Source organism: Grammomys surdaster, unplaced genomic scaffold (assembly GCF_004785775.1).
Source record: "Grammomys surdaster isolate TR1022 unplaced genomic scaffold, NIH_TR_1.0 126391, whole genome shotgun sequence".
Lineage (NCBI taxonomy): Eukaryota > Metazoa > Chordata > Mammalia > Rodentia > Muridae > Grammomys > Grammomys surdaster.
In genome coordinates this window covers 11,426,754-11,449,476 of record NW_021621185.1, presented here as the reverse complement: position 1 = coordinate 11,449,476, position 22,723 = coordinate 11,426,754, and the positions used below count along the sequence as shown (strand labels likewise).

Genomic DNA, 22,723 nt, shown 5'->3' with positions numbered 1-22,723 from the left:
TCTGAGGCAGAGTTATATGCTAGGATCATAAGGAAGAATTTGGAGTGGGATGGAAAAAAAAGTTCGGTGCCCCCTAAAAGATGTTAGGAAGGAACTTGGAAAAAAATCAGATGTGAATATTCCTTAAAGCTTATAACACTATTACAACATTATTTTTCTTGTAAGTCTGTAATCATGTTGTATAGTATTTGGACTTTGAAACTGCTGTAAAACATTAGTTCATAAATGCCTTCTTCATTTCTTCTACATGTAAAGTACGTCTTTCATGATTTTTATTTGGAGACTGAATGCCCCCTCCCATTCTTCCAGAAGACAATTATTCATGGTGAAAGGTATTTTTTTGTTGTTGTTGTCATGTATACATGGGCTAGAAGACAGATATCACAGCGTTTCAAAAGATTTTGGATGGCAGAAAAAAAAATATCTTTTAAAGAGCAGTGGAAGCAAACATGGGGAAAAATACCTCTGTGGAAAATCTTAGCACTAATGAAAAAAATCTTCTTAATGTTTCAGAAAAGTGAATGAAAATATAGAGATCCTCATGCTTTTTTTTTTATTGGATATTTTATTTATATTTCATATGTTGTCCCCTTACCCAATCCCCCACCCACCCGGGAACCCCCCACCCCCTTACCCTTCCTCCTTCTCTGTGAATGTTACCCCCACCTACCCCCCCCACTCCCACTTCCCCACCCTCAAAATTTCCACCCCCTGGGGCGTCCAGCCTTCATGAGGTCAAGGATCTCATCTCCCACCTATGCCCAGCAGGGCCCTCCACTCTTACATATCCAGCTGAAGCCCTGGATCCCTCCCTAAGTGCTCCCAGGCTGGTGGTTAGGACCCTGGGAGCTGTGGTTGGTTGGTATTGTTGCTCTCCTCATGGTGCCACAAACCCTTTCAGCTCCTTCAGTCCTCACTCTAACTCCTCCATTGAGAACCCCATGATCAGTTCATTGGCTAGTTGTGAGCATCTGCCTCTGAATGTCAGACTCTTGAAGGCCTCTGAGGAGACATCCATATCAGGCTCTTATCAGCATGCACTTCCTGACTTCCACATCAGGAGATCCTCATGCTTAAGGGGAGTTTTGCATCTGCATGAAAGAGCCTCTGTGTAAGATGACTCGGTGAAAGAGAGAGAAGGTGTAAATGAACTTCTTTCTTAGGGTCAGAAATACCAGAAATACCCTGGACTCCATTGTGGACAACTGATGAATTATGAGATAAATTCCACAAGTAAATTTTCCAAGCCTCATAAACCAAACCTTTAATGAATGTGGATAATATTTTGAAAACATCATTCTAAAATTACTGCTGGCTAATTTTAGCTTTGCCACATCAGAAATTAGCAAAGATAGAGTTCTATAACCCAGTATTGCCACTAAGCAGTCATGAACTAAAGTTCTTTTTATTTCTAAAATAACTTGGAGTTCCCTGTAACCAAGCAGAATGTTATCAGTTAATCTCAAATGACAGACCTCATTCTCTGATTTCCAATATTGTAGCACTTCAACTAAGTAGAACCAACTATCCTTCACTCCCTCCACAAATGTATGGAGTTTGTCATAGCCTTTAACAAATCTCAGTTCTTGAATGTACTTGTTCACTGATGGAAGCACTCTATCAATTGATAGTTCTCTTGCCCATTACGTTTTCCACATAATTCCCAGTTTTTCAATGACTCTTTTTACCTCTTTTCTTTACTGGAAGTAAAGGAGTATCTCATTGCCAATGAACAAGTCACTTGCAACTTGCCTCTGGCCGCAGAGGGCTTCTCTTTTCCTGAATTATCCTACTCATTATCTACCTATTCAATCTGATCATCTCTCTTGAAGCCTTTCTTTATAAAAGGGCAGCATGCTGTTTTCTACCATTGTTATTATTGCAAAATATTTCTTAATTTTGTAGCTCTGGGCATTGTACCATGTTAAATTATTTATTACAACCTGTTAAAATGTTCTGATTACTTATATTTCAAAATAAAAAGCTCCACAAGTAATGATTGTACTTGAAGCATAACAATTTTCCATAGACCATCTTATTAAGGGATTTATATGTTCAATTCCATTTTAACTTGTTATTACATATATAGGACAATGAATTTTCAGTTTACATACAGGAATTAGTTTTCAATGTTATGTTTCATTCTAGTTTTTAATTGGCATGATAATTATGCACATTTTTAAAATGTCATTTGGCCCTTTGATACGTGCCTAAATTGCCATAATCAGGATAATCAGGATAAAGCCTAATAATCGCCTCAAACATTGGTCCTTAAACCTTTGGTTATATATATGTGTATGTGTATGTGTGTGTGTGTGTATATATAAATATATATATATATATATATATATATATATATATATTATTTTTCCCAAAAGTAAACTAGAAGAAATATCCACTACTGTAATCATGCAACATAGGAGTTTGAAGGATAACCAATTCTAATTGAGAGGCCAAATCTATTAAGTTCAGACTCCATTTTAGAAAACCTGACCTAAGTTTGAATTCAGGTATATTAACAGGCTGGCAACTAGCATTAGTTTCCAAGTTGCCCCCCCAGCGTTACTGGAGCCTAGTTCTAGTCTCTAGGCTAATCCCCAATAAGACCAGTGTTTCCAGGTTACACCCTCAACATGACCAGCATCTCCAGATTATTTCCCCAACAAACCTGTATCCCCAGGATGACCTTAAGCACCAGCCAATGCTTGCACACTCACCACCTGTTTCCTGCTTACTATAAAGCCTTGCTCTGATACATATTCAGGGCTCCCCCCACCAAAACTATCCTGCATGATGGTGGTGCATTGGAGGGGCCAAGCTAGCGCAAATAGAATAAAGACCCTTTTGTGAATTGCATCAGATCGGCACCTGTCTGGTTTTTGTTGGTCACTAACATTTCACTGGCACTACACAATGTGATCAATGAGTGTCAGGAAGGTTCCAAGAAAGGAACAATGTTTGAATGGACCTTCTGAAGAATGGTCACAAGGCTAAAGTATGAATCAAGAAGCAGCAATATTGACAGTGAATCCTTACCCTGATTATTAGCCAATTCATAAAGGCACTAATACCTTTTCTAGCAAATCTCAATATCATATTAGACAGTCAGAGATGAATTCAATTCATGGCAAATGAAATTAGGCAAAAAAATAAAACCTCTACTAAACTATTTTAATGCGAATGGACTTTTATATTACAGAACTTTTGGTGTTATTTAAGTGTTAGATTAGTTGTAGAATTATGACTATTTTAACATATGCTTTAGAATACATGAAGATATTTCTGAATTAATTTCTGTTACAGCTGGAATATTTTTCATAATCATATAGTGTGAAGGAAAATAATCATAAATGCAGATGGAGCAGAATTGGCCAAATAATAGTTGCTGAGACTGTGTTTGGGATGTAGAAGGTCCTTGTTCTAGTCCGTATGATTTTGTTTATGTTATAAACTGTCCATACTAGAGAATAGTGTATTATAAAATGCAGTCTTGTTGAATCAATTTCTATTATATTTAATAGGAAGATCTCTAATAGAGAAAATATGTACTGTTCTATCTACTAATATTTTGAAAGTCAAATATTTGATATGAAAAGAATACATGTATATTAAATGTATCTATAAACACTTCTATGACTTTAAAAATATGATCTATTTTTGGTACTTGGAAATAGAGGAAAAAGATTAATTTTAACCGCTTTAACTTTATATTGTTCTGCTTTTTCCAAGAGAAAACACAGTTTTTCCTGAAGTTCTCATCTAGGCATATGAGTGTGCCTGACATTTCCACCTTAGATTATATTAACTAGGTTCTGTGTTGGTTGCTGTTACCAATACTCATGATATGTTGAAGAAACCTTAGTAGTGGCAGCAGGCACAGCAGACTCGATTGCCTACTTAAGTAATTCTAAAGAATATTTTGCAGTTTGTTTACAAAAACATGGTGTTTCCTTTCTGCAAAGAGATCACACACATATAAAGGAGTGTGTGAAAATACTAGATAGGCTAAATACTATATGAATGTTGTCAGAGAGAATGTTGAAAACCGAAGCATAATTCCTATTTTCAAACCTTAGCATGGCTTAGGACATAAAATCAGTAGCTTAAAATGCTAAAACGATTTTTTTATTCATAAAGAAGTCTTTATCTCTGTTATAAGTATTTTAATAAGTCCTGTGCATCTGAAAAGGAAGAGAAATGGCCTTAATCTAAATGTCGTCTAGCTACAACTATCCAGTACAAAACTTTGGAATTGAAATATCATATATTCAGTGTGTTTTCCCTTTGATCATTATTGGTGCACCAGTGGCACTATTTTAAATGCACAATAGTCATCTTACTTTTAAAAAATGAGGCCCCATTTATCAGTTGTTGATATTAGAGCCTGAGCTACTGGTGTGCTGTTTAGGCTATTGTCTTTTGTATCAATGCATTCAAGGATATTTCCGCTTTCTCTTCTATGAGATTTAGTGTATCTGACTTTATGTTGAGGTCCTTGATACACTTGGACTTGAGTTTTGTGCAGGGTGATGAATATGGATCAATTTGCATTCTTCTACACGCAGATATCCAGTTAGACCAGACCCATTTGTTGAAGATACTTTCTTTTTTCCATTGTATGGTTTTGCCTTCTTTATCAAAAATCTAGTGTTCATAGGGATGTGGTTACATTTCTGGGTCTTTGATTTGATTTCATTGATCAACCTGTTTATGTATCAATATGATGAAGAGGTTTTTGTTTGTTTGTTTATATCACTATTGCTCTGTAGTACAGTTTGACATCAGGGATGGTGATTCCCCTAGAAGACATTTTATTGTTCAGGATTGTTTTGCCTACTCTTGGTATTTGTTTTGTCATATAAAGTTGAGAATTGCAAGGTCTGTAAAAAAAACCTGTGTTGTAAGTTTGATAGAAACTGCATTGAATGTGTAGATCGTTTTTGGTAAGATTGTTATTTTTACTATGTTAATCCATTAGCATGGGGGATCTTTCTATCTTCTGATATCTTCTTTAACTTCTTTCTTCAGGTAGTTGACGTTCGTGTCATACACATCTTTCACTTGCTTAGTTAGAGTTACATCAAGATATTTTATATTATTTGTGACTATTGTGAAGGATGTTGTTTCCCTAATTTCTTTCTCAGTCCATTTATCATTTGATTAAAGGAAGGCTACTGATTTTTTACTTTTTTTCAGTCCATCTCTCTAATTTCTTTTTTTAAAATTAATCATTCCATTCTTTTACATCTCAAATGATATCGCACTTCCTGGTTACCCATCCACAAACCAGCCATCCAACATCAGTCCTCTCTTCCCTCCTCTTTGCCTCTATGAGAGTGTTTCTCCTCGGACGCCTCCTCCCCCAGCATCCCCCTACCCTAGGGCCAAAAAACTTCACAGGGCCAAGGGCTTCCCTTTGATGTCAGACAAGGCCATCTTTTGCTACATAAGTATCTGGGGCCATGTTCTTAGTCCTTGGCAGGACTGGGTAGTCCAGCCATCCAATGTTGTTCTTCCAATGGGGTTGTAATCGTCCTCCATTCTTCCAGTTCATCTGCCAGCTCCACCACCCACCAGGATCCTTGAGCTCAATTTGATGATTGGTTCCAAGCATGCACATTTGCATTTGACTGATTGCTCCTTGCAATCCCCATGGAATAGCCACACCAAGTTCCTATCAGCAAGTGCCTCTTGGCAATGGCAAAAGTGTCTGAAGACAGGATGGATCCTTAGGTGGGGCTGTCCCTGGATGGGCCTTCCTTCAGTTTTTGCTTTATTTATTTATTTAATTATTTATTTACTTACTTATGTCCCTGTTCTTCCTTTGGAAAGTAACATTTCTCAAAGTTTTAAAAAGTTTAAGATGGGTGGGTGTCCCCATCCCTTGATCAGGGCTGTGCCTATCTAGTGGAGGTAGGCTCTACAGGTTCTATCTCCCCTTTGTGAATTTCAGCTAAAGTCATCACAACTGGGTCCTAGGAGCCTCTCATTTCCCTGGAGTCTGGGACTGTCCAGTTCCTCTTCCCCTACTGCTACATATTTTTATTCAATTTTCTGTACCTCTCTCCTGTCCCCTTCAGTACTTGATACTGCCTTCCCCTTGTTTCCTCACCCTCATCTCTTCCTCCCAGGTCTCACCCTTCTCCACCTCCTGTGATCATCCTGTTCCTGCCTCAATTCAAGACTGAAGTATCTACAACCAGGTCTTCCTTCCTCTTAAATTCCATATGGTTTGTGGGTTGTGTCCACTGGCATTGTGAGCTTTGGGGCTAATAAACACTTATCAGTGTATACATGCCACGTGTGTTCTTTTGTGACTGCGTTACAGCACTCAAGATGATATTTTATAGTTCTATTCATTTGCCTGAGAATTTCATGAAGTCACTGTTTTTAATAGCAGAGTAGTACTCCATTGTGTAAATGTACCACATTTTCTGTATTCACTCCTCTGTTGAGGCACATCTGGGTTCTTTCCATCTTCTGGCTATTATAAATGAGGGTCTATGAACATAGTGGAACATGTGTCCTTGTTATATGTCAGAGCATCTTTGGGTATACCAGGAGTGGTATAGCTGGGTCCTCAGGTAGAATGATTTCCAATTTTCTGAGGACCTACCAGATGGATTTTTAGAGTTGTTGAACCAGCTTGGAATCCCACCAGCAATGGAGTAGTGTTTCTCTTTCTCCATATCCTCAACAACATGTGCTGTCACCTGTGCTTTTGTTCTTAGACATTCTAATTGGTCTGAAGTGGAATCTCAAGGTCATTTTGATTTACATTTCCCTAATGACTAATGATGATGAACATTCTTTTCTTAAAGTGTTTCTTAGCCATTGGAGACTCCTTAGTTGAGAATTCTCTATTTTGCTCTGTAGTACATTTTTAATAGAATCATTTGGTTCTCTGGAGACTAACTTCTTGAGTTCTTTGTATATTTTGCATGTTAGCCCTCTAGCAAATGTATGGTTGGTAAAGACCTTTTCCCAATCTGTTGATTGCTATTTTGTTCTATTGACAGTGTCCTTTACCTTACAGAAACTTTGCAATTTTATGAGGTCCCATTTTTTGATTGTTGATCTTAGAGCATTAACCATTGGTGTTTTGTTCAGAAAATTTCCCAGTGTCCATCTGTTTGAGGTTCTTCCCCACTTTCTCATCTATTAGATTCCACATATCTGGTTTTATGTGAAGGTCCTTGATCCACTTGGACTTGAGCAATGTACAAGTAAATAAGAATGGATCAATCTCATTTTCTACATTCCAACCACCACTTGAGCCAGCACCATTTGTTGAATATGCTGTTTTATTCCCACTGGATAATTTTAGCTTCTTTGTCAAAAATCAAGTGACCATAGATGTTTGGGTTCATTTCTGGGTCTTTAATTCTATTTCATCGATCTAACTGTTTATCTCTGTACCAATACCATGCTTTTTTTTTATAATCACTATTTCTATATAGTACAGCTTGAGATCAGGGATGGTGGTTCTCCCAGAATTTTTTTTTTTAATTGTTGAGACTAGTTTTTGCTATCCTGTTTTTTGGTTTTTGTTGTTGTTGTTGTTCCAAATGAATTTGCAAATTACTCTTTCTAACTCTATGAACAATTGAATTAGAATTTTGATGGGGATTGCATTCAATCTGCAGATTGATTTCAGTAAGATGGCCATTGTTAATATATTATTCTTTCCAATCCATGAGAATAGATGATCTTTACATCTGCTGAGGTCTTCTTCAATTTCTTTCTTCAGGGACATGAAGTTCTTATCAAACAGATCTTAAACTTGCTTGAGTAGAGTCACACCAAGACATTTTATATTACTTTTGACTATTGTGAAGGATGTTATTTCTCTAATTTCTTTCTCAGCGCATTTGTCCTTTGACTAGAGGAAGGCTATTGATTTCTTTGAGTTAATTTAATATTCAGGCACTTTGCTGATGTTGTTTATCAGCTGTAGGAATACCCTGGTAGAATTTTGGGGATCACTTATATTCGTTACCATATCATTAGCAAATAGTGATACCTTGACTTCTTCCTTTCCAATTGGTATTCCCTTGATCTCCTGTTGTTGCTGGTGTGGGGAGAGATAGGAAAGAGTCCCTGAGTGTCAGGAGAATGAATGGAAATCTACACCTCCTAGGCATAGAGGGATAAGAGAAATCTTTATAAAGTCCCAGAGACTTGAATAGGGGGGAAACTCCCAGAATTCAATATTGGTGACCTTAGTCAAGATGCCTAATAGTGGGGATATGGAACATGAAGAGGCAACCTCCTGTGACCAGATAGGACCCCAGTGGAAGTATAAGAACACCAACCCATCCACAATATTTTCAGGTCCAAAATTTCCCTGTCTAAAAGAAATATAGGGAGAAAGATGGAGCAAAGACTGAAGGAATGACCAACCTGCCCAACTTTAAACTTATCCACTGGACAAACACCAGTCTCTGTCATTATTATTATTATTGTTGTTGTTGTTGTTCTTGTTGTTATTTTACTTATTCACTTTACATCCTGCTCACTGCCCTCCCACCCCCTGGTCATCCCCTCCCACAATCCTTTCTATATCTCTCTTCCATTCTCCTCTGGCACTTCCTCTCTATTGGGGCCAGACAGTGCACCCCAGCTAGTATACATTATTAATGACACTTGGTTATGCTTGTAGACAAGAACCTTGAATAGCTGTCCTCTGAGAGTTTTCTGACTGATACAGATCAGTTACCCACAGCAAAACAATGGACAGAGGTCACAAACTCTTATGAAGAGTTGGTGGAATGATTGAAGGCCCTGAGGGGATGAGAACCCTACAGGAGTACCAACAAAGTCTATTAACCTGATCATCTGGGAGCTTTCTGAGTTGAGCCACCAACCAAAGATCATTCATGTGGTGGAATGAGGTCCCTGGCATATATGTAGCAGTACTGCAGCTCAGTCTCCATTTGGATCCCCCAACTGGAGCAGAGTATCTCCCTAAAGCTGTAGTCTGACTGTTGTATTCATTTCCAAACATGGATACCTTCTCTGTCCTCAGTGGGATAGGATGCACTTAATCTGGCAGAGACGCGATATTCCATGTTGGAGGTCCACCATCTCAGAAGAGAATGTGTGGGGGAATGCGGAGTGTCTACATGGTTACAGGGCAGGAGGGCACAGCATTTAGTATCTAAATAAACAGATATAAATAAAAACAAATGAAGAGCCATAAAACCATAACTTGCGACAAGAAAAACTCATGGTGAACAGCTTTAATATCTAATGAAATTATTTTTTCTAAAACAATTGATAAAACTTTATTTAAATCTAACTTTACAAAAAAGTTGTCCTTTATCAAATTTTGTATTCACTGTACTTGAAATGATGCCTGAAATATCAAGGCACACAATGCAGGTTGTTCCAAACATAAATACTTTTTTTTTTTTTAATTTAACTAAAGTTTCCATGGTGAAATGTATTCAAATGTAATGAAAACTGACAAATAACTATAATAAAATGAAATGCAAATTAAACATAGTTGACTTTGGAAATTCTCTTTTATTAATACATATAGCTATCTATTAAACTTGTGTTGGAGAATTTTTTTCTGGTAAGACAATTGCAATGTGACATGTTCATATATTAAACCCTTACTAGAGAAAGCTCTGAATATCTGACAATGACTAATAAAGGATTTTAGAAAATGTGAGTTTTTTTGTTGGTTTGTTTGTTTGTGCTTTTGCCTGTACAAGACTTTAAAGATAATAATTATAACCACCATATAACCACATCCACATAAATGTTATATTTTGATGCTTATTCATAAATGGCATATATTTATTCATCTATTTGTCTACCCTGTAAACAGTGTTCACTATCTTCACTCAAAGTAATTCATTTATTTTTCTTAGTTGTTTTTGAGATGAAAATTTAATTAAGTAGCTCTTGCTGTCCTAGAAATCAGCATAGACATTAGTCTGGTCTTAAACTTTGAGGAGATCATCTTGCCTCTGTCTCCCTAGTGATGGGAAAAAAGATGTGTTCCACTATGCCTGCTCACTCAACACAATTTGCATTTTCTTGTTTTTTTTTCTTTGAGTTTTGAGATTACATTACTTTTAATTCATCAGATTTTTCTTTATAAATTAAAATTTTGATGTTTTAAAGAATGATTAAATTTACATCTAAGACATTATTATCTCACAAAAATATACTCCGACCTCTAGATATTGTAGTCTCTTCACTTATTCCATGTTATTTCCCATGAACGTTCTTTAGTAGAGAGGAAATTCACCTTAGAAAGCTATTTTCTTTTTGAAAATATATCACTAATCTCAGGAAAGGCAAAATTATAGCCTGAAATATATTTCCTTTTCTTGACTAATTTTGGTATTGTCAAGCCAAGCAATACTGTCTAAGCATTAAATTCAAAACAAACTAAAACTGAAAATAACTATGATCTGAATAGCCACATTGTGAATACATGAAACAATCTTCAGAAATTTGGAGTGAAAAAATGGCATTGACTCTCCACTGCTAAGCAATCGTAGAGGGGAATAAAGAGAATACAGAAGAGGCTACAGAGATAGTCTGGTGGTTCACAGTTCTTGGCAAATATGTATGACAGAATGAGTTCAGATAGCAAAAAATTCCTCTAAGACATTAATTCTTGGAATCAGAAACAGAAGGAAAACTTGTTGAGTTGCTGGTTTTGAGCCTACCTTTGAATTCAGTAAAAGACTGGATCAAAGGAATAAGGTGAAAACAGTTAGGGAGTCTGACATCTGGGCCCTGTGCATGAGCATGCACACCCACAGGCATAAATATCACACAGAGATATAACACACACACACACACACACACAAACACAAACACACACACACACTCACATTGAAGATAGATTAACGGACATTCGAAGTGGAAATTTCTATTTTCTTTGGAGACTTAGTTGTGTCTCATTTTTCTGGAAACTGTCTTACAAGAGAATGATTTTGTTGATGCAGACACGTGGGAGGATGTTTTGTTGAGAACAGACACATGATAATTTTCTGGAAGAAAAACATGTGATGTTTGCTAGAGTGGATGCTTGAGAGAACACATGATATATACATACCCCAACAGACATTGGACAATGCTGTGTGGTACTGGTTTGCTTTATCTCTCTTTGATAGTTTTTATTCGACTTTGCTGACATTGGCCTTGCCTTCTTCACTGACTTCAAAGAGAGAAGAGAGAGATTCTCCAAAGAACTTGTGATATTCTGGGTGCAGGTTCTTGCTACTTCCATAGACTCAGGATGACTGGCAGAGCTTCATACTTTTTTCTGGATTTAACTGCCATAGATGACTCATGAATGATGTTTGTGAGTGGATTGAGCTACTGCTGCTGATTCGTGTGAATTGAATTACTGCTGTCTTGATTGATATGGCTCCGAAGAAGTATTTTTGAACAGGTCCACATCTCCCTTTGCCCTATTAACCTTTCCTTTGCAGTACCTCTGGTGGGTGACGGGTTAGAAGGGTTGTTAAAGCATTTGAAAACCCTTATTAATGTTTTGAAAAATATAAGCCTACAAACATTTATTATCTTCAGTGTAATAAACAATATAAGAGTAAAACAATGGTGATATTAATTCACATGCTAACACAAAACATGGTAATCTCCAATGTGGTATCATCTCTAGACAGAGAACTATAGAAAATTATTGTGTGGGTTATTTAGACACATGTGTTTCTGTTGAAAAGAAAATAGAAGAGTTCAAATATCAAAATATCCTGGGAAATAGATATTGGTCTATAATTATAATGGGTAATTAGCAGTTTGGGTATCAACAAGATGTATGTAATTATGGCTATTTAAAATCACTTTTATTGTTCCTTGCTTAGCTTTAGGCATTAGCACATAGCTGTAGTGAGTGATATCTTGGATCCTTTTCTTTGCATAATGACTACAAAACAATTAAAACAATCATTTTTGATGTGTCACTGATTTATGCTGTGATATTCACCTGAGTGGTTTGTTGTTGTTGTTGAAGGTAATGGATTTTTCATTATTAAAGATTTTAGCCTCTTGGTCTTTTTCCATTTATGTTGTTGAGAACAATATAGGTATTGTCATTTACATACCCTCTAAGGGATGGGAATTGATTTGCTTCTTTCAAGTTATTACAATTCAAAGACCCATAAAGTATGTATCACTTTTGTTTCCTTTTCTATATGTTCTTTGTAAAATATTCAAAATGTATTGATGTCATTTACTGGTTACATACTGAGATTGTTTCTATACTGTAAGACTAAGGGAAGCACATTTTAGTTTTCTGTTTTTCTTTCTTAGATCAGGTGGTTCTACTTTCTCATCTATAAATAGCAATACTCAAGCCATCTCATAGTAAATACTTACATAGTAAATACTTACAGAAAGGCATTTCCTCTGTAAAAGCAATTGCCTACAGAGGACCTTAGCAGCATCTTTATTTTGTTGTAGTTGTTCTGAAATTAGGAACCATGTTGTCACTCAAAAACAGAGAACAATTTCCCAGGCAGAGGCTTGTTTCATTCCTTTCACCTCATCACAATTCTATGTTCTTCAGTTGCAAAATATCTGATTAATGAAATATAATTGAGTTGCTACAATAAGAGATGCTTTTAAATAATATGTTTTTAAATCAAGTAAGAACAGAAAACAATTTAACTAAAGAGTTTGTGTGTAAAGTAGGATATTTAAAAATAGCAGTAAACATCTTGAGTCACTCCTGTACAGCCTGGGTTTGCCTTGCCAGTCAGACATGGTTTAGATTCATCCTGCTCTGTACTACTACTCAGCTTTTGGGTCAAGATGCTTGAAGTAGTGCACAATGGAGAGGAAGAGGTGGAGACCATTGCCTTTCAGGCTGAAATAGCCCAGCTCAACTCCCTCATCATCAACACTTTCTATTCCAACAAAGAAATTTTCCTTTTAGAGTTGATCTCTAATGCTTCTGATGTCTTGGACAAAATTAGGAATGAAAGTCTGATGGACCCTTCCAAGTTTAACAGTAGGAAAGAGTTGAAAATTGACACCATTCCCAATCCTAACAAGTAATCACTGACTTCAGTAGACACAGACACTGGCACAACCTAGATTGACCTCATAAATAGCTTGGGAACCATTAAGTCTGGTATAAAGGCATTTATGGGGGTTCTCCAGGCTGGTGTAGACTTCTCCAGTTTGGGGTTGGATTCTACCTGGCCTATTAAGTCTATTAGTTGTAGTGATTACAAAGCATAACATTGATGAGCAGTATACCTGAGAGTCTTCTGCTGGTGAATCCTTCACAGTTTGTGCACACCATTGTCAGCCTATTGGCTAGAGTACCAAAGTGATCCTTCCCCTCAAAGAAGATCAGGCAGAATACTTAGAGGAGAGAAAGGTCAAGGAAATGGTAAAGAAACACTCACAGTTCATTGGCTACCCCCATTACCCTCTGCTTGGAGAAGGAATGGGAGATCAGTGATGATGAGGCAGAGGAAGAAAAAGGTGAGATAAAGAAGGAAGATAAAAAGAGAAGCCAAAGACTGATGATATGGTATCTGATAAGAAGAATGACGTCAGCAAAGATAAAAAAAAGAAAATGGAGACTAAAGAGAAATATAATGATCAAGATGAAGTAAATAAAACTACTCCTATTTGGTCCAGAAACCCAGATGAAATCATTCAAGAGGACTATGATGAGTTCTATAAGAGACTCACCAATGATAAGGAAGAACATTTGACACTCAAGCACTTCTCTGTAGAAGGTCAATTGGAATTCAGTACATTGCTCTTCATTCTCTGGCAATCTCCCTTTAATATTTTTGAAAACAACAAACATAGCATCAAACTGTATGTCTATCATATGTTCATCATGGACAGCTGTAAAGAGCTAATACATGAGTACTTCAACTTTATCTATGGTGTGGTTGACTTCAAGGACCTGCCCTTGAACATCTCCTGAGAAATGCTCCAGTAGAGCAAGATCCTGAATGTTATCAGCAAAAACATTATGAAGATATGCCTTGAGTTCTCTGAGTTGGCTGAAGACAGAGATAAGTATATGAAATTTTATGAGCTTTCCAAGAATTTAAAGCTTGGAATCTATGAAGATTCCACTAACCATGGCAGCCTCTCCAAGCCCCTTTCCTATTGTAGCTCTCAGTCTGGAGATGATATTAATTCCCTGGAAGAGTATGTGTCTTGCATGAAGAAGCCACAAAAGTCCATCTACTATTTCACTGGTGAGAGCAAGGAGCACATGGCCAGCTCTGTCTTTGTAGAATGTGGGCAAAAGTAGGCCTTTGAGGTAGTATATATGACTGAGCCTACAGATGAGTACTACATGGAGCAGCTCAAGGAATTAGATGGAAAGTGCCTGATCTCAGTGACTATGGAGGGCCTGGAGCTTCCAGAGGATAAGAAAGAGGAGAAGGAAATGGAGGAGAGCAAGTCAATGTTTTAGAATCTCCGCAAGCTCATAAAGGAGATCTTGGAAAAGAAGGTTGAAAAGATTGAAAATGTGGCAATCTCTAATAGGCTGCTATCTTCACCCAGCTGCATTGTAACAAGCACTTTGAGCTAGATAGCCAATATGCAAAGGATTATAATGACCCAGGAACTGCAGAAAAACTCTACAGTGATCTACATGTAGGCAAAAAAATACCCAGAGATCAATCTTAAAAACCCCATTGTGGAGACCTTGTGACAGAAGGCTGAGGCAGACAAAAATGACAAAGTTGTCAATGACCTGGTCGTGTTACTGTTTGATACTGCACTCAGTTAAGGATCTCCAAACCCACTCCATCTACCATATGATAAAAATAGGTCTGGACATTGATGAAAATGAGGTGACAATGAAGGTGTGCAGTGCTACGGTTCCTAGTACAGTGTCTGTCAGATATTTTTGACTGCTCCCTGTCCATAACACAAATGAAGCCTTGCCTTTGATGGGACACATGTGGAGACAATATCTCAATAATTCAAGCTGTAATTAAACCAAGGACATTTTTACCCACTGAGTATGCATATGTGTAGATGTGAGTAAGACCTTTTGTTTTTATGCAGTCATTGAATGATGAATGTGTTAGATAAACATATATGGTATATATTAACAATATATTTTCAGTTTTTCAATTTTCATATTTATAATCTATTTAAGTTTTTGAATAATAATCTTTTTAGAGTTAAAATGTGAAACATCCATATAAAAAGCAATGATATCATTTAACTCACAATATTTCTTCTCATGAATATTAATTAAGACTTTGGACTGTAATGCATGTGTCTCTTTTGGTTGTTTAGCTCATTGATTTGCTAAAATCATTAACAAAAGTGTCAAAAAGGAGAATGGTTCCACTGTGGGATACAGCTTAAAATGATAAACTTCATCAGCACGGGGGAAGTAACATGTCCTACGTACTGCATTTACAGTCAGGAATCACATAGAGATGAATTAGTTCTCCTCTTTCCCTCCTTCTTTCTTCCCTTCTTTCTTTCTTCCCTTCTTTCTCTTTCTTTCTTTCTTTCTTTCTTTCTTTCTTTCTTTCTTTCTTTCTTTCTTTCTTTCTTTCTTTCTTTCATACTCCCTCCCTCCTTCCCTTCCTCCCTCCCTCCCTCCCTCTCTTCCTTCCTTCCTTCCTTCCTTCCTTCCTTCCTTCCTTCCTTCCTTTATTTATTTATTTCATCACTCTGAACCCCCAATGTAAAAATGGTACTGCCCATTGATAGAATGAACTCTCCCATCTTAGTTTACTCAGTCTAGAAATGACCTTATGTATAGATGTGTCTCTATATACATATTTCCAGGTAAATGTTCATATTTTTATAAGTTAAAAGATAATTCTGAAACAAAGCCCTTTGTTTCTTTCTTGAAAATACATTTACGAATCAGGTACAAATCCTTAATTTTTATTCTGAGAACTAAAAATTGAGTTAAAATAGAGATAAGCAATGTTTAAATTTTTCAATAATTGTGCATGGTACTTGTATGGGAGAGAAGAAAGGATAAAATCTAGGGGAAAAAAGGATACAAAGAATGTGTAAATTGTGAAAAGGCACCAAGAATCCAGCATATTAGTTCTATCATTGAGAAAAAGAAACTACCTATTTAAAATTTAACATATTTTTAGTTTAAACTTTAGGAAAAGTTTCTTATACTCTTAATGTAAAGTAGCAATTTTTGACTTGTACAGAATAATTCGAATGATCTGCTTGAGGGACAAGGTGTCTAGTATAAGAATGTGTTCTGAAGTATAATTTTATGAGACTCATTGAACTCTCTGAAGTTGTGAAGGCATGAGAATAAAAGTAGAAAACTTTGCACTTATGTACCAGTTCAGCTTATGAATTTTCCATCTCACTGATTTCTAGTAAAGAGGAAAAGGGTGAATGACTTTTTCTTTAAAGTGTTCTGTAATGACAGGTTTAATTAAAATGTGATGAATCTCTTCTAAAGAAGTAGAGGTTGTGTATGGTGTAAATGAATAAAGTTCTAAGAGAACTTTGTAAACACTGGATATGTAATCATTATGTAACTGTTTATATAGATAAAAGTATGTTTCCAAAATATTTATCTTGTAATCATTCCCACCTAAGAGAACATTTAAACTAAAAATATGTTGTTAATGCGATTAAGAAAACCATCATTGCTATTTGTACAGCAGCATAGCTACAAAATATCTTTCATCATATGAACATATAGACATAATCTCCTGAAAGAAATCCATAAAAATACATAAAATGGTAAATTGTAATGTACTCATATTTAGAATCTTAGTAGTTTCTTATATTCTTTAAAAGCTATATTTTTTTTTTCGGAGCAAGGAATCTTAATAGGCATGAAAGATAAAAATCTATGTTAAACATTTAATTTGACAGTGAAAATATGTAAGTTCTTCACACCTTTGACTTTACTGCATGTCAAAAAAATACATTGTCTCTCTACTTTATCCTTTATCAGCTTAGTAAAGCCTTGTCATTCATTATATTCATTCATTATTCACAATAATGTTAAATGTCACATTTTCTGTCTGCTTGAAATAAGTATATCATAATTAAATATTCTTTATTCTAACTTTACATGATACTCTATAAATTTCATATTTGAACTTTCTTGGAATTTATGTTATCTGTTTATGTCATTTCAATAACATCTTTCTTGAAAGCCAACTATATCCAAATATGAAAGGAATATGAGAGAAATGCTCATATATTGCAAATGTACAAAGGAATAAGTAAGTAAAATAAATATATAAGTACATATTATATGTAAATATAATAGAATATATAAAATAAATATATATAAATATAGGATTATAACTCTAGAGCTCATTCTGTACATTGGCTAGCTGGCTCCTTACAATTAAGGACTATGTTCAAGAGTCTCTGAGACTTGGCCTAAAAAGTCAAAGTATGTTCATCCAGAAACATGAGTTAGTTTATTTTTGATTAATTACTTTGTTTTTTCTCTCTGCATTTTATGCTCGTGGTTCAAGATGGTCTTACCTTTTTGCTCCCTCTACCATGACTGCCACTTGATATAATGATTGACTTTTATTTCTGTAATCATAAATCAAAATAAACTTCTTATATAAATAGCTTTCATACAGTATGTTATCATAGCATACACGGCAGTAGAGAAATAATTAATACAGAAGTAGTTACAGAAAAGTGATTAAGAAGAACTATGAAGAACCTAACAATTTTGTTGTTATTTCTGTTTGTTTGTTTTCTTGTTTTAGAATGCTATGGATATCTTCACAACTTTGGACTAGAAAAGGAGGTGAATATTCTAAGCAAAGCTGAAAGGGTTTTTCTACTAGAAGCCCAGACAATAGTGGTGCTAAGTGCATGGCAGACTGTGAAGCCCAGGTCATGAATTTTTAGAAGGGAACAATGTTAGAAACCATTCTGGCAAGAAATATTTCTCGCATGTCCTAAGTACTCGACATGCCAAACTGGGTGGGGAAAACCCACTAGGCCTTTCCCATACATAAACGAGAATAGGCAACAGAAAAAAAAACAAAACAGAGTGGCAGAGATGATCTTCCTCAAGGAAGCGCACAGTAAATGGCTGTCTAATACCAAACTGTCAGCGTTGAAAGCATACAAATAAATAATATTATACAAAGTAAAGAGTATATATCTAAATACATACATATGTATACATGTTCACATACATATTCATATATACATATGATGATGATTAGTGTAAAAAAAGGTCATAGCATTGAAGGAGAGAAGAGTAGAGAAGAGAAGAGAATCTGAAAAGATTTGGAGGGTAAAAAGGGAAAGAAGATGCATAATTATATATCTCAAAAATAAAAATAATTTTAACATTGAAAATATAAATATGAACAATTCTTGGTAGGAAAAATTTCCAGAAAACATATTATATCTGTGGTGTGGTCATTATTGACAGTGCTATGCTTGTCTGTAATGAAAAGGACCAAGGACTAATAAAAAGAAATACGAACCCATCTCCACCCAACCTAAAAGGGGGGACTTCTGCCCCTAAACCAAGCAGAGAGGGGCCACCCAGAACCCCCTCTGACAGGCGATCTGAATTCTTGCTTAGGTTGCGAGGCTAAGCACTGCAAGGGAATATAAATAAAAGATAAAAATATCTATCTGGGTTCCCTGAGGGACAAGCCTGACTGCATAGGGGTTGATATCAAAAGTATCCCCTCTCCAGGAAAAAGACATCGGGATGGGTATGGCCGTCATGCCTCACTGGACAAACACAGGGGGACGGGAGCCATTACAAGGTCCCCTTCAAATACTGGAGGTCAGGCCTCTATCCCCCCCCCCCTTCGCAAGTTTAGAATTGCCACAGCCCTACTATACTGAAGGGAGGAGTTGTCAGGGGCAGCCCTGCTTTCACACTGAAGGCCTAAAATCAGCCATAGGCCTAAAATTAGCAATAGGCCTGTCATACATGTATACTAACACCAAGTCTTGGGTCTCAGTGGAAAAACATCGAAACAGATGGCTATAAGCTAATGTAAACAGGCAGCTTTTGTGGAAATTTATAAGCCTGAGTAGTCATAGACCTTGTAAATAGGTAGCCTTGGCAGACAATACCAACTTAGATAAGGACAAGTGAGTCATAGGCAGTCATAGTGACTTGTTCCCTGAACCTTCACCCAGACGATACCTGGTTCTGAAGATATGTGTATTCCCCCTGAACACCCACACTCCATTGTCATTCCCTTCCCCACATCCTGCCTTTCTGTGTTTATAACCCCTGTGTGAATAAATTACGATTTGAGAAAAAATAAATTATATATAAAAAAAAGAAATACGAAGATATAATTTGAAGAAAAAAGCCCTGATGCTGTATCCAAGTAGTGTACTGGAAGACAAACTGAAGGAGACTATCATCATTATAGAGAGGCCTGCTCTGCTCTGGGCCTAAAGGGATGGTTCTCTCATGGCAAAACATACCCAGCTAAGCTTCTAAATTGTGTATATAAATGTTATCTGCTCCAAGAAACCAAATAAACAAGAAGCAAACTGTTATTAATACAACATAAGGGGACCTATGTCCATCCCAAACCCATTTCACAGTGTTGTTCACGTGGCAATGGAATTAAAGGCATAGGGAATATAAAGTAGAAGGGGTTATGGATTACTCATGTGTAATTTCAGGGAGACACTGAGACCAAGAATCATGTGACAGAGTATCATTGAAAGCCTGTAAAAAGCCATTCTATAAAGTTCTTGAAATGAAACCTTTATGGCAGTAGATTCCCCAAGATGTTGGAGATAGAACTTCTATTAGATATCTATAGGGAAGAGCTGTATACATGAAATGTAACCATCCCAAGAGATGTATAAATGCTGTAGGCATCTTAGCTGGACGGTCATAGACTTCTAAGTCTTTTGTTGAGAAAGTGGAACTATAGGGTTTGTACTTTTCCTTACTGAGTTTCAGTCTTACATTGGTTCAATATTTCCTCACTCTACCATGACTTCCCCAATTAAAAATATGAATATGCACTTTATGCTTTTATATGTTAGAAGTCATTTGCTTTTTTATTTTACAGGGTTTAGAGTTAATAACTTTTCTTAGGTCACAAAACATATTTTGGATTTGAGACTTATAGACAGTTTTGGTAGTATGAAAGTCTATTCTTTGGAAGTTCGCTTATAAACTTTTAATTTATAATATTATTGAGGCTATGGAGTAAAGTATGTAAGTCTGAATGGCAAATGTCCCTCATAATCATGGGAATTGGAGCAATTGTTTCTCCAGTTTGTGCTACTGTGTAGGTAATTTGAGAGGGACAGCTTTGTGGGAGAAAGCATATTACTAGAAGAAGGATTTGAAAGGTTTATGGTCTTGCTACACTTCCAGATTACTTTCTCTCTGCTTTGTGATTTTGGTCTAAGATGTGAGTTCAATTCCTACTGCCATGCCTGCAACTTGATGCTATGCCTCTTTACTATAAAATATTTGTATCACTCTGGAACTCTAACCCAAAAGACGCCATTTTTTCCCATAAATTCTTTTGGGTCATTTGATTTTAGCACATCAATGAAAGGCAACCAACATAGAATTCATGAGCCCCGTACCACTCCATATCTGAATGCTGACTGACTTGATCTTGTGCAGGAAACCACTGATTCTATGAGTTCATGAGTGTGCCAGTCCTGTTATGTCCAGAAGATGCCATTTTCTTTAGTTCTTTCAGATTTCTTACTCCAACAATCTCTTATTCCTTCTACTATGTTGGTACTTGAGGCTTGGAGTTGGGTATTACCTATATAGAAGTTTCAGTTGTGGCTGAACACTTCACTAACAAGTCTTCTCTGTACATTTACAATTTGAATCTCTACATTAATCTACATATACACACACACACACACACACATATATACACATAAACACACACACATACACACACACACACCTTCTCTGATGAAGTCTAATAACTTCACCAATACTCAGAAATTTATATTTAGAAATACAATTGAGAAATACAAATTTAGAAAGCTGTTTGATGAGCTGTCCATTTGGTATAATAAGTGTTAGTTTAATCAGTGAGGCTGGGGAAATCTTTGCCAGAGTTATATGACCAGAAGTGTATTTCTTCCTCTTAAACAGGATATAAATTTAACCAGAAAGTTCTTAGTTATATGTCAAATAATATTTGTGTCAATATTGGCTCTTCAAATGTATTTTGCCACTCTTGTTTTTGTTGTAATTCAAAAGTTAAAAGCTTTAGCTTGTTGATGACCAATTTACATCTCTTACTAGAAGAAAAAACATTTCTCCTCTCAGTATTCCTTAGTTACTAGTAGTCCAGTCCTTTGTTTAGAGTTGAGAACTAGAGATTTATTCTCTATGTCTGAATATTGTTGCTGTTGTCCTTATTTGACTCTTGTTTAGGAAGCTATGTTAATGAGATTTAATGAATGTAGCTTCTCTTACATTTCTAAGAGACAAATTTTTACAACAAACTTCCTGTTCCTTTGACTCTTACAATATTTCTGTTCCCTCTTCAAGTATGAATGTTGAGACTTAGATGAAAGAGTTGTAGGTTAGATGTGTCAGTTCTAGTTGGGTACCACTTGATCACTGTTTTCTACATTTTGAAGGTGATATTTTCGTCAACAGTATCCATCTTTCCATAAAAATATATTTTTAATGAGAGTGAAACACCAATTACTTTTTTGTAGTATAAAGAAAAAGATTGCTCATAGCTCCTATACTCAAGCAGCCTACATAACACCCTCCAGTACCATAAAATCTGAATAGCAGGAGAAAAAAAAACTTCTATTTATGGTGAGATGAACTTTATTTATGCCTGTTCTGTGACAAGTGCACGTAGTCTTTTAATCAGTAAGGCTTTATTGTAAAGTTATTTGGGAAAACATTAGCAAAGGCAATAACATGTACAATTTGAAAGACTCCTGAACACCTCTGAGCAATAACCTCACGAAGTATGCCACATCTGGTATTGGATTTATTATTTGACAGTCTAGTCTATAAGAGGAACAAAATCTCAAATGTAATGTAATTCCAATTAAAATTTTGCAACAAAATATTAGTACCCCCATATACATATATACAATGTACATATATACATATATGCATTAGTTGGTTTCCATTGGGTTCTTAAACATACTTAGTAGTAGTTATCCCTCCTGCTTTTTCGCATTAACCCAGGCACTTCATTATTTAACCTTTTCTCTCCATTATTTCCCTTTTATGAAAAGGGCTTTTATCAACACTTTAAAGAGTTTTCACTGTCACTTACAATCCCATAATAACAGGGGTAGGTGATGTTTTCTCATGGATATTTTGAAACATAACTTGGCTAATTGGGCAGAAAGAACATGAAACATCCATTAAAACAATTCATAAATAAATTTGAGTGGGTTACCTCCATTGGGGATAGAAAGAGGGCGTTCCTGAAAGCTGTAAAAGAGGTTTAACAATAAGCAGTGTGAATGGGGAGAACTGGGAGTCTGCAGTTACAGGCAAAAGAGAAGAGGCAGGACGGCTCAGATATTTAGAAACTGGGCTGCTGCTTTAGAATGCGGATGTGGTTTCTAGAGATGTTGTGTTGATGATCAAGAGCCTTCTGTAATTAACTGAAACTGCATTTTACTTAGTAGCTATATCTTACACTCAAATCCTAAGGCAGCAGATAGGTATTATGTGTCTCTATTAGGTTTAAGGCATCTTTAAAAGACACACTCCATAGTTAGAAAGATATTTAGTTGTGAGATATAG

At 36.0% G+C, this 22,723-nt stretch overlaps 1 pseudogene; it reads left to right on the top strand.

Annotated features, from left to right (window-relative positions):
* Window positions 1–12,804: 12,804 nt before the first annotated feature.
* LOC114614472 lies at window positions 12,805–14,632 on the top strand (annotated as a pseudogene).
* The last annotated feature ends 8,091 nt before the right edge of the window (window positions 14,633–22,723 follow it).